Source organism: Octopus bimaculoides, chromosome 19 (assembly GCF_001194135.2).
Source record: "Octopus bimaculoides isolate UCB-OBI-ISO-001 chromosome 19, ASM119413v2, whole genome shotgun sequence".
Classification (NCBI taxonomy): Eukaryota; Metazoa; Mollusca; class Cephalopoda; order Octopoda; family Octopodidae; genus Octopus; species Octopus bimaculoides.
This window is the reverse complement of record NC_068999.1, coordinates 47612556-47625126: the sequence shown is the minus strand read 5'-3', so window position 1 is coordinate 47625126 and position 12571 is coordinate 47612556. Positions and strand designations below refer to the sequence as shown.

The following is a 12571-nucleotide window of genomic DNA, read 5'->3' as shown; positions in this document are numbered from 1 at the left end:
AGAGAGAGAGAGAGAAAGAGAGAGAGAGAGAGAAAGAGAGAGAGAGAGAGAGAGAGAAAGATCATATTTTCACATCGAGACGAAGAATATATGGATATGAGATTATATATTTATTTATTCATAACCCTTGTTTGTATTGCTTATTCTAATATTTATTGCGGAGACATCAACGTTCTATGTTGTGTGTCAGTCAAGTTTTGTCTATAGTTTTTGAATAAGCAGCTTTCAGCTACAACGGAAGGGAAATAAATCTTGATGAATTGAAATTACTTGGTATGTAATTTATACCTGACTGCTGAAAAGGCTCGTGAGGCTAATTTTACAGCTGAGTGTAATACATGCATTTGACTATCTATGTATCTAAATATATTTATAACCCAAGACATACTTGTATTGCAGTATATGCACACGCGCGCGCGCACACACATTAATAATCACAGAAGCAAGCCTAGCATTTTTGACTAAGAATTAAGTAAAGATTATCCATATGGCTAAGGGCATATAAACCCTTTTGTTACCAAATTTCTGTTGAAATACAGGCTTTGTTTCAATTAATTTTGAAAATAAGAATTTATCAAAATAATTTTGACCTTTATAAGAGTGATGCTTGGAACATAAATTAACAAGGAACTTCGTTGGAATGTTTCAATTTAGTTAGATGACTATAAAACAAAAAAAAAAAGTTTGTACAATTGAACTAGGGATGATTTCAGGTGTGTCAGTATCAAAAAGGTTAATTAATTAAAATTTCTTGACTAGTTACTTCAAATATGCTAGCTCTAACATTAACCCTTCGAGGACCAGCGGGGCTGGAATTACACTAAAGGCCATTGGGGTCCCTCGGGACCCCCTTTTATTTTTGCGCATTTCCGCACTATCCATAAAGTAATATTTGTTTAATCTTGTATATGTGTGAATACATGTTACAGAACAAGAAATTTAACACTTTATAGGTTTATATTAGTAATTATTAACGTTTAATGCAAGATACTTAAAATATAATTTGACTAAAAAAGAAAACCTTTATTGAAAGAAATCAATATTTTTTTATAATTTTGTAAGTTATACATATAGCACTAAATATAAAATAAAACAAAATTATTTAGTATAACGATTGTCATGAGATATAAAATCATTTAGATAAAAAATGTAAAATTTGCTGGGGACCCCAAAGGACCCCCGCCGGCCCGCGAATATTATTAAGTCTTTATGAAGTAGGCGCACTTGGATATTTTCTTCCGGTCCTTAGATTATAACACTTCTCTGTGTTCAGCAACTTGTACATCTACCACGATTGAGTGATTGAATAGACCAAAGTGTGACCAAATTCGTTATCAAATAAAAGATCAAAGTCGCCCCATGCTGTAACTTTATATACCTTTTGTTTGTCAGTACACTGCGGCCATGCTGGGGTACCACCTTGAACAATTTTAGTCGAACGAATAGACCGCCAACAAACAAGATGAACTTATCTCAGTTTCCGTGTACCGAATCCACTCATAAGGCTTTGGTCGGCCTGAGGATATAGTAGGAGACACTTGCGCAAGGTGCCACGTAGAGGGGCCGTACCCGGAACCATGTGATTGGAAGCTAACTTCTTAACACAGCCATATTTAATCAAAATTTCCTGCTTGTCTCCTAAAACATTTTTAGCATCACAATTAGTCACGAAGATAATGATTGTCCTTATCACAAGAGAGAAAATGTAATTAAAATTTCTTAGCTTTCGTGCAACGGGTACCTATGGGTAGATTCCACTAGTCTTTCTTTAAGTCTGAACTCAGGTCAATGTAATAATGGTTTCAAATTTTGACAGAAGGAAGAGTAAAGTTGATTACACCGACCCCAGAGAAGATGAAAAACAAAGTCGACGACGGCGGAATTTAAACTCAGAACGTAAAAACGGACAACATGCAGCAAGCATTTTGCCCGGCGCGCTTAACGATCCTGACAGCTCGCCGCATTCAGTCAATGTAATAATAATTGACGCGTTACTAAACTGGACCAGTTTTCTCTTTTGATAAACACAGTGCAGTGTCCTTGACAAAATATAAACCGCAAATATTTCACTTTGCTCAAAATATGCCAGACTGAGAAAGCCTGTGTGAGTGTGTGTCCATTTTGTTTCCCACTCCTCTTTCTTTCATATATAGCTATTAGCTCGGTTGATACCAGGAGTGATTAATTTGTGTTTTAATATTATAATCCTCTTCAAAGGCGGCGAGCTGTCAGAATCGTTAGCACGTAACATTTCGTCGGTCTTTACATTCTGAGTTCAAATTCTGCCGAGGTCGACTTTGCCTTTCATCCTTTTGTGGCTCGATAAAACCAGCTGAACACTGGGGCCAACACGATCGAGTATAAGAATTGGATGAGATATGATGGCTCGGCCATCTCTCCCCAGTTCTTATATTAATCATTAAAATCTAGAAATAGAACAACACGAGGGATAACGGTAACAACAGATCAATAGTTTATTCTAGGTTGGTGTAGAGCCGTTTCGTTCCTGGTTGAACAGGCATGCCGCTAGAATACCAAAGGAAGCTTCGACCACATGTCGGGGTAGAGCTGAGAGATACATGTTGTCACCACCGCTGCTAGAGAGAAAAGAGGTCGGACGCTATTGCTTTTTCTCCACCTGTTGCATTACGCATGCGTGCTCGGGTACTTCCGCTAACGGCAAATCCCTTGCACATGCGCAATGGCACTTCTCAAGATGGCGGCCACACGCGCCACTACACGAGTATACCCCTCCCCCAAATTTTCAGGTCTTGTACCTATGGTGTGTGTGTGTGTCTATAGTTCAAATTTACAGAAAACACAAGACGAAGACAGGTGAAGGAAAAGTCTTTGACGTTTCGACCCTACGCTCTTCATCAGAAAGGATTGAGAGAGGTAAAAAAACAAAAAGAAAAAAAACTGAGAGTGAAAAAATGTGTTGGGATTAACGGTTCAACATGTGCGTGTGTGTGTGTGTGTGTTCACCAATATTAAAATGACTCACACAAGAATAAAAACGTTATATGCTCCCCATCACATACAATTCATTCACTCTAATTTATAAGGGCATGATTAACATAGATGATTAGTGTAACAGCCCACGCTTAGAAGGAAGGTGGCAGAAGAACACCTAGTTCCTGTTTGAGGAGGGTTTAACTATTTACGAATGAAAAATCAATCACTCGTAATAACCCCTGCTTCTTACATTGTCAAAACATACCGTATTTCTTTTTGAATTCTCTTTCTGAAGTTACTTCAGAACAGATTTGCCATCCTTTGAAGATACTAACTATTATGTTGAATAGGACAGAATGAGACAATTGGATGTAGTTAGGTGGATGCAGGTGATTCAACATGACTAACTGGACATGGAACCTGTTTTGGTGACAGTACTTTTAGACACTGGAGGCAAACACACACATCCACTCTCTCTCTCTCTCTTTCTTTCTTTCAAGTATATGCAGAAATATACACACACTACTAGACAATGAAGATTATGTTTCAACTTCCTTTTTGGAACTAACAACATAAAACTAACATCTCTGTGAGAATCAGGACACTGAATGAAAGTGAAACTTAAACAGAGAAATCTTGAGATTCTGTTAATCTGAAAACACGAATAAATGTTAGACACGCTAGGCACAGTTAATACAGTTTGTTAACTGAACACTATTGGCATAAACACTTTCCCTTGGCTCAAACACACAAAGAGAAATATGTTCACAAACATATTTTTAAAAAGTGGTGGACGGAGGGAGAGAACAAGAGAAACATTAAAACATATGGTGTCAATAAGTTAGCATTGAATGAGTGGAGTTAAAAACATCTCACACCCAAGTTGGATCAGCTGTAATAACTGGCCTATAAACTTTTAACCTAGGGTTTTACTGCTTCGGTACACAGGAGCCCTGGGGTAATTTTGTCTCCGGTTGTTTCTTGATGTATCTTTGCTGTTAAATATATCAGTATTTCTTTCTTTGCCTAGTCTCCGAGTAGCACAAAGAAAACTAGCTACGTAGACTGCAGAAAAGACAACCTGTCAAGGACCCTTTTGTACAAGTGGCACCACTGCTATTTATATATCAGAAAAATTACTTATATGGATATGCTGGAAATCTATTTTTTCGCAGCATTTTTCACTTGAACTGAAAATTACCACATCCTGGAGGCTTCCAATCTAACTGTCTAATAAATCTCAATTTCTGGTAAGGACTAAATGTTGATTTTGAAAATATTTCTTAAATTTCATAATACTTGATTATCATCATCATCATAATCATTTTAACATCCACTTTTCCATGCTCACATGAGTCAGACAGAATTTGTTAAGGCAAATTTTCTACAGCCGGATGCCCTTCCTGTCTCCAAGTAGAGTGCCATTTCCTTATGACCAGACACGTTTCCACAGAATATAAATAGAAATGAAGAACACCACTAGCATGTCGAGGACACTGGTCTTTGACAACTATATCATGTGATGTCAAAGCAAGAGACAATAAAACACACACACATATATCATGGACTCTCCCATTGTTAGACAACATATAAGGGTTCAGCAATTTCTTGCCGAACAACAACACATAAGCTTTGTTTACAGTGATCAAATGTTTGTGTATGCATAAGCTCACTCCCTCCATCAAACTGACATTACCTGTACAGATGCACCATGTGCCACATGTCAGATGACAAAAAGATCGCAGAGCAACATGAAATAAAGTGTTTTGCTCAAGAACACAACAGAACGCCTGGTCTTGGAATCAAAACCATGATCTCACAATCCTGAGTGCAACATCCTAACCGCTAAGCTATGCGCCTTCATATATATATATGTGATGATGGGCTTTCAGTTTCCAGGCCTGGGGTAAGATCCCACTGTCATGAGGTGGGATCTTACCACACTGTCATACATGTGCCTAGCATGTCTAACATTTATCCATGTGCTCAGATTAACAAAATCTCAAGAGTTCATTGCTGAAGTCTCACCTCCATTCAGCATCAGAATTCTCACTCTCATGTTAGTCTGTGTTGTTAGTTCCAAAAAGGAAACTGAAACATCATCCTTATTAGTCATCAATGTCTAACATCCACTTTTCCTTGGTTGCATAGGTTGGATGGAATTTATTGATGCAAGATTCTTTTTTTTTTTTTACAGCCACATGCCCCCGCTTCCTGTCGCCAACCCTCACTTGTTTCCCAAAGCATGGTAATGTTTCCCTGTGATCAGATATGTTATTCAAGGAAGACTGGAAATCAACATCACTTGTATGATGGTGATACTCATTTACAATCATCATGATTATCAAGACAAGGGTACATACCAACATACACACAAATGATGTGTGTGTATATATATATATATATATATATATATATATATATATATATATATATGTGTGAGTGTATATGTATATACATGTATGTATATGTGTGCATATATATATACATATATATACACACACAACATATAGATACAGAGGGCTTCTTTCAGCTTACATCAACCAAACCCACCCATAAGGTTTTGGTCAGCTCAGGACAATAGAAGACACTGACTCAAAGTACTGCACAGTGGGACTGAACCTGAAACCACATGGCTGGGAAGCAAGCTTTTTAACCACTCTGCCACACTTGTGCCTAAAAGAGAGAAATTTCCCTCAAATGACACCCTGGCATTATAACAACTTCTCGCAGTTAAGCTGTTAAAACAACTTTACAATTTCAAATTAATCACATTACTCCTTTAGAAGGTTCATACACTATTATCAACATCATTTGGACAATCCTGGTCACTGATTACTAATTCCCTTTTTATGGTTGTGATTTATGGCTGTAATACTCAATTAATTTAATAGTTTGATTGAATATTATCATCAAGTGAAATTTGATGAGCTTCTTCATCTTTGCCAAATACAGTTTAATTTCACTGAAATTATGCATGGTTTTCCATCATCTAAAGTTATGCATTATTAATTGGCTTTTGTAGTTGTGATGTCAACATAAGTAGCTAAATTGCAAAGCTATGGCTGAAGCTAATGAAATAGAATTATTTATTGTTATTAATATTTCTCTATTAATACTCAGTGTAATCGCTAATGATGTTATGTTAGATGTGTTCCCCCCCCCCTCATAAATAGCCAGTTTTTTGTCGTCCTTTCATGCTTATCAAATAGAACAGTCTCCAAATATTGATGTAGCCTCAGGCCATAAAAATAATACTATTAATCACATAATTACTAAATGAAGCGAAATGATATTGTGATACTGTCTTATTTATACAAAATGAAGACGACTTGCCACAAAGATATGCTGGCCAAGTCTTACAGAGACTGAAAAGATTCCCGATGAATGAAAACAGTCTCAAACCTGACTCACTCTTTTCAATCCAGACAAAGACATTTTGACCCAGAGTTTCTCTTGGTGTGTTTATGTATAGAGGGTGAACAGACAAACTGCTGTGTTTAATAAAATTAAGATGCTTTTAACCTTTTTTAAACATCATGGAGAAGAAAGAAGAGTGATATGGATGCAAACTGTATCTTCCCATTAATAGGAGTGGTGAAGCAATAAAGTTTACTAACATTTAAGATGCCTGGAGAGACTGGTCTTTGTTGTCAGTTTTGCGAAGTACTGCTTTAGCCAATCATTGGCTGACGATAGAACGCTGGCTGGACTTAATGTTGATTGGTCAACCTAGTATGAGTTAGAGCAATGGTTCCCAAAGTGGGTAGTTTTGCTCCCAAGGGGCAGTGAAAAGTTCTAAGGGGGCGATAATGGGGTAGCGATTCATGTGAAAAGTGGGACAATAATGGGGTAGTGATCCATGTAAAATCAACAAAATAATGGGTTCGTTAGGTTAAGTTTTATTTGTGATGATTAGTTGGGGTGGGGGTGCTAGGAATGTGGTGTGGGTGTCAAGGGGGCTGCAACCTGAAAAATTTGGGGAACCACTGAGTTAGAGCATCAATCACATCAGTCCAGAAACATATTCGTGTCATGGACTTTGCCCTTTCTTTTCTCACTATATCTCATGACATAAAAAACAAAACAAAAAAAAAAACGATTAACAGCAATATGGAAGACATGTTAAATCCTACATTCGTCTCACACTAACATTATCACTAGCCTACCACTTGTTAATAACCCACATTTACCTTTGCTTTAGTCACCTTCTATGTTGTAATCTATACACACTTAAACACGTGTGTGCGTGTGAAGGCAAATAGCCTAGTGGTTAGGGTGTTGCACTCACGATAGCAAGAACATGGTTTCCATTCATAAACCATTGGTGTGTTGTATTCTTGGGCTAAGCATTTCATTTTAGGTTGTTCCAGTCTGCTGGTGTTCTATTCAAGGGGACTGTTGGATTGTCTACCTAACCTGTGGGGGTGATATCATTCAAAAGCTAAAACAATGCAAGGCAGCACATCGTCACCCCGCAGTGTATACCAACATCCAAACATCCAGTAGTCTAGCCAGTACAATGAGATATATGTATTACACATAAACACACAGTGTGTGTGTGTATTTATAAACACACACAATACATGCACATTTCCAATGATTAATGCATTTGATATTCTATTGCACCACCAGCTCTCTGAAACTCACAAATCTATTTCTTAGATTTCTATTCACTTTAATCCATACTCAGTCCACTCCCTTCCAGACAATACAAGACCATTACCGTCATTATTACTTGTTCAAGGCAACACACTTTTCATGTCCCATACTTATACTCAGCAAAACAAACAAATTTTCTTTGTCAATACAAGAGATTTTGATTTTACTCAGACACAACTACTCCTTACTGTTCGTATTTCACAAAATAAACCAGAAGTAGAGTTTCTATCACTTACTATTCTATTTCTATTACTCAGAATTATTCCTCCACATACAACACTGCTGACCGGCCCCACCCCCAAACCCTGGGTACTTCGACTCAGGTAATTAACCTTTTCACTGTAATGATGTTAAATATTTACCAAAAAACAGAATTGGTATTTTCTGCAATGGACTTGACACATCTCAAAAAAACAAAAAATAGTGACGTTCCTCAACAAAAGATTGGTTAGTATATAAAACTGCTGTCTACAGTTAAAGGTAATAAAATTTTGAATAAAAATATCTCATTTCTGCAGTAAACTGATTGTTCTGAATAGGAGATGTTTCACCTCTGACCAATCAAAACAGCTAACTGGATGACCAATGGCAATAGCATATCTCTCTCTGGCTATTTCTCTCTACACAACAACATCAAACATTCCAAATAGTTTGCTAACAGCTCTGATACAGCTATGCAAACCAAAGATGCTGCCGATAGTGCCACACTACACACATTTGGTAAATCTGCACTCAAATCTATCCCTTTCTGGGTCCAACACTTTGCATACTTTCACAAGGCCCCCTCCAGCCCCACCCTCTGAAACTATCCCTCCCATTGCTCACAAACACTGCAACCCAGAGTTAGCTTCTATACTCACTAAACTCTTCAATTCCTCCTTCATTACAGGAATCTACCCTGATCTTTGGAGACGCGTTACAGTGTGCACCATTCTCTAGAAAGACCACCCCCTTTAACACTCACTCACAGGAGACAGCCATTAACAACATAGGCCTCTAACACATACACACACTCTCTCTCTCTCTCTTTTCTTAACCCTTTTTACTGCATTCGAAACATCATTAACATTAACTGTGGAAAGCTGTTTTATATACCAATCAATCTTTTGTCGAGGAATGTCATGTTTGAAACTATTTTTTGTTGAGATATGTTAAAGTTGTTTTTGTATCTGGTTTGCGTGTGTTAACAATAATATTGGCATAATGACTCTCCCAGGACACTATTGTTTTTTTTTGGTAACTATTTAACATTATTTGACAACAGGTGTTAGCTTCTTTAAGTCCCCGTAATTTAACAGTTCCGCAAAATGGATCGATAGAATAAGTACCAGGCTTAGAAAATGAACTGATGTCGATCTGATCAACCAAACCCTCCAGGACAATGCCCCAGCATAACTGAAACCAGTTAGGGAATTATATGTGTGTGTGTGTGGAGGATATCAAAATAATATGGTACCGAAGCTAAGTAGTAGCAATGACAGGGCCAAGCAGCTTCAAAACCAGTAACAGAGTTGTCAAACCTAGGACTGGAAGCATCATTAGATACATCAGACAGTAATACCTTGCAGTATTTAGTTAAGGTTCCTTACTTTCCAAATTCAAACCAAGTAGAGGTCAACTTAGCCATTCAGTCATCTGGAGGGAAGTGGGGGGGGGGTCTACAAAATAATGTAGCAGACAAAGAAAGAGATCGATTTAGTGCAGCGCTTCTTAACCTGGGTACTTGCGACTCTTAGGGGTCCATTGAAGCTAAATAGTAAATTGGGTGTCTACATAGTATTCTAGGGATCTATGTGTATTTCTTACGGGAAACAAGGTTTCTTTCTCTAACGCTTTACACAGTTCAACATGTTTCCGGTCATTCAAACATGTTCACCCTGAGAGTGCTATGGTAAACTTACACAAGAGAATGAGTGAGAAAGAAAATAGAAATTTTGAAAGAAGTATCTATAAATTTGTTTTTAAACACCACAAAGCTATGAGGCGAGGGATCCACCAGAGTAGAATAGCACTATAGGAATTCATAGATAAAAATTTTTTTAAATTGTTGAGAACTACTGATCTCATCGGTTGTTCCCTCCCCACAAAAAACTTTTGGAGTCTCGAGCCTATGTAAAATAATATCTATTTTACAATACGATTAAATATTTTAAGCAGGCATTAAAATATGCTTCGAGATTTATAATCATCCTAATTCTTACCCATTTTCTATGCTGGTATGAGTTGTACGGTCCCATTAGTCCACATCGTGTTGTGCTCATAGCAACAGAGACAACTGGTTAACTTTGTTGTCATGCGTGTCACACGGTGTAGCGTGGACTGGGTGCATTTTATAGAATACAAGGAAAGTTGAGACTAGAGTAGCCTGTCTTGTGTCAATTCTTATTTGGAGTAAACTGCTGTCCTGAATAACCAGCAGTGCAGCAGGGGAATGAAAGTTTGTCTCGTTTGTATAACCTATTTGGGGTTTGAGAATAAGAATATGGACATAAATATGAGGTCCTGAAACAGGTTTAAGAACAACGTTACAACTAGAATTATTGAGCAAAGTTTTACTTAAACTTATTTTACCCCTTATGACGAAAAATATCTTCCCCAGTGATTAAATCTTGCTTTATTCAAATAGATACTTAAATATTAGAAAATACTTTACGCTGAATGAAGATGGAACCCAACAGTTTCAACGAAAGTTGAAATAGCAATGAAGAAGCTATATAAGATATTGTAACATACTGACTAATGCAACGAAATTGTTGAAGATATACCGACTAGAGAAAATGTGCGATGGTGCTAGTAAAAGGGGGAAAAAACATGCTATTTTGTAGGAGAAAGCAGTTAGTGTCAAAAGGAATTAGGTCATAAGCTTAGAGGCGAATCTCGCAGTTCTATGACTTTGACAGCCAATACCGAGTGAGAAACTATAGCATCAGTAGTTACCATTTATTGAAATAAGGAATAAATTAGACAGCACTTATAGCAAGACTGAAAATACATTAGGTCAAGTGGTGTAAGTGCGTGTGAATGTGTAAAATTCATAACAAAATTAAATATAATATAGACAGATATTTATAAAGTTACACCTTTCTGCTAATGTTTTTGGTGCTGAAAAGTTACTTGTTGATAAAAGCAGAGAAAATTCCTTCTTTATGGAGCAGCCATTATATAAGAGAAACTAGTTATTGACACTTTAATACTTTAAAAAACAATATATACACAAAACAAGGCGGTTAAAACAATAAAAATAGTAACTAAACTTTTATTAGAGACACGAACAAAATGGTGAAAATAAATATCAAAAATGGGAAACTAATAACATTAAAGAGTCAAAACTTTTTTGTCGGATCCCCAGAAACAGAATGATATTAGTATACATATATATCGTTATGTTTGGGGTTATTTATCATTAAAATAAAATTGTTATAAATATGAAAATGGTCAATAATTTTTTTTTCTCTCAAACTTCAATAGATCACCTAAACACTTTTATAAGGGAAACAAGACCTTGATTAATAATAATAGCGATTCCGTTGTACCAAATTCGTTTTATTCAGGTTTATCGGGAAAATGTTTTTGCAAATAATTAAACTCTTCAGTTTGGTTTGGAAGAAGAAGAAGGAAAATATAAGGGCTTAACAGTTAATCTAAATTTTTTTTTTTTTCAAATCTAAGTATGTGTGAAATCGGGGAAAATACTTAACTTCCACAGACAAGGAAACTACAAAAAATAAAAAAATATATTTTTGAAGTAAAAAACTGTTTAGAGTTGAAAAAAAAAACTGTTCTATATTTGTACGAGTATGGTGAGATAACATGTTACATATGGAAATATTTGAACAGTCAATTCATGAAAAACATCCCATTGATATTATTATTATTATTACTATTCTATAAGTCCATTATGAGATTAAAACTTGAGATGTTAATTTGATATCCAAAGTTGCACTGACATACGAAGAAGAAATCTATGATTAATAGGCAAGACACTTTTTACTCAAGTTTAGAAATACTACAACAATAATGCAAACATACGTGAAGATGTCGAGAACCAACTTGAAGTTTAATAAGGAGAGAAAAAAATCATTTAGACGTCATTCTATACTTGTCAGTATCGAAAAACTGAAAAGAAGCTAAAGAGGTTTCGTTATTAAATCATTCATATTAAAAATGAACTAAATATATTAGAGTTATTAGTAAAAAAAAAAATGTGATTATCATTTGACGCACCCAGCCTTATAAGTACATTTAAGAAGTTTTATTAAATAGTTTTCTATGTAGGTGTGAGATACTGAGGAGGTCATCATTCTACTTCCTCGACTCTTAAAGAGGACTTGAACTTTGGGGCTTCTTGCTCAAAGATTTGTTCAGTAAATATCAGCTATTTTGCTTTTCAGAAAACTTAACGGCATTTTCTAAACAGTTCAACTTTCTAAAATTAAATCATTTGAATGCACTGCCCTAATCCTTAGCTGGAAAGAACATTTTATGTGGATCTTTAAAGGACAAAATTATTAATATCTAAGTCGAAATTGCAGCTTATATTTCCACTAGGACCCACAACAGAAAACTACTTCCATTTAATGACAAACACCATCGAAATATATACAACAATTAGACCAACAATCCGTTTCCCCTCTCAGACCAAGAAAAAATAAATATAAACAATTAACAGATGCTCATTTTAGTTGAAATTAAGAAAATATAAATTTTACTAATTGTCTATTTAACCCAAATGTTTTGCTTCTGTAAGGGGTTTATTTGGTTGTTTTTTTAGAATTTAAATTAGTAAATAGTAATTTAGCTGAATTAATTGCTAATTACTCAAGAACCTTTCAATATTTGCGGACTCATAGCAATGAAAACTTGTGGAAGAATGCGTGTGTATAGTAGATGCGCATGTCATGTCTATTTGAGTATGTGTTTACAAATAGAATATATATATATATATATATATATA

The 12571-nt window shown here is 35.8% G+C and overlaps 1 protein-coding gene across 3 annotated transcripts in view; it reads right to left on the bottom strand.

Moving 5' to 3' along the window:
- LOC106867524 (USP6 N-terminal-like protein) overlaps positions 1-12571 on the bottom strand; it is a 38640-nt gene that overhangs the window by 24989 nt on the left and 1080 nt on the right. The window contains exon 1 of one of the 3 annotated variants that reach the window (XM_052974683.1): positions 9819-9854. The exons of 1 other annotated variant lie outside the window; for it this stretch is intronic. The gene's annotated coding sequence lies outside the window, so the exon portion shown is untranslated. Of the gene's footprint in view, positions 1-1844; positions 1955-9818; positions 9855-12571 lie in introns of those variants that run through there. One more of the 3 variants, XM_052974682.1, reaches the window with a different exon arrangement.